This window comes from Gekko japonicus, unplaced genomic scaffold (assembly GCF_001447785.1).
Source record: "Gekko japonicus isolate JY-2015 unplaced genomic scaffold, Gekko_japonicus_V1.1 scaffold4392, whole genome shotgun sequence".
NCBI classification, from domain to species: Eukaryota; Metazoa; Chordata; class Lepidosauria; order Squamata; family Gekkonidae; genus Gekko; species Gekko japonicus.
In genome coordinates, this window is record NW_015168173.1 from 24,835 (window position 1) to 25,921 (window position 1,087).

At 52.7% G+C, this 1,087-nt stretch overlaps 1 protein-coding gene across 1 annotated transcript in view; it reads left to right on the forward strand.

Annotated features, from left to right (window-relative positions):
- The window catches only part of LOC107113629 (PC-esterase domain-containing protein 1A-like), an 8,604-nt gene that overhangs the window by 3,711 nt on the left and 3,806 nt on the right, over positions 1-1,087 (forward strand). The window lies entirely within an intron of this gene.

Below are 1,087 nucleotides of genomic sequence, written 5' to 3' on the forward strand. Positions count from 1 at the left end.
CAGGGGTTATTTCGTAGAAAAAGAGGTGCAGGAGCTCATTAGCATAACTGATTAGCATAACTTATTTGCATAGGCCACACCCCCTGACATCACCGGAAGCGCGTCAGAAGGCAACACCCACCGCTCAGGCTCCACTGGACTGTTTTGGATTGCTAGCTATTGGGGGGGAGGGGAACGTGCAGATCTGTCCTCGCAGAGGAGGGAGAGCTTGTACCTGAATACAACCTGGTCTTAAAGGTGCCATTGGACTGTTTTGGACTGGGGGGGCGGGAGGGGCTCTGCAAGTTACCTGGCTGCTTCTTGCTCTGACTGAGGGCTGCTGGGAGTAGCGGGTGGGGCTTGTTGCATGTGCCCGCCCCCTGGGCTCTTTACTGCGGGAGCTCCGCTCCTGTGCGCTCCTGCAGGAAATGACCCCTGGAGCTTTGTAAAATTATGCATGGGGTGGAGAGAGTTGACCAAGAGAATTTTTTCTCCTTCTTCCAAAATACCAGAACTCGAGGGCATCCAATGAAGCTGATGGGCAGTAGGTTCAGGAGAGAAACAAGGAAATACAGCTTTACACAGAGAGCAATGCTCCCTCTAAGCTGTGGAGTCTTGTGAGCAAAAATCCTACTTTGTGGGCGACTGGCATTAAAGCTGTGAGCAGAGCGATCTGGCTGCGGCACGAATCAGTTTGCTCTGGAGCCCTCCTTCCTGAGCAAAGACAGAAATGTCAGAGCCGGAGGCTAAAAAACTGTGTGAGCCAGCTCACACTAACTCAGCTTAGAGGGAACACTGAAGGGAGTGATTAAAGTGTGGAATTCACTGCCAGAGGATGTTGTGATGGCCACAGGAGTAAACCGCTTAAAAGGGGGATTAGATTCATGGAGGATAAGTATCAGTGGAAACTAGCCTTGGTGAAGAAAGGGAACCTCCACGTTCAGAGACAGTCAACCTCTGGATCCCAGTGCCAGGAGGAAACATCAGGGGAAGGCCACAACTTCTCTGCCTTGTTGTTGGCCCTCCAGAGGAACTGGCTGGCCCCTGTGTGAGACAGGATGCTGGCCTAGATGGACCCTCACTGGTCTGACCCAGCAGGGCTCTTCCG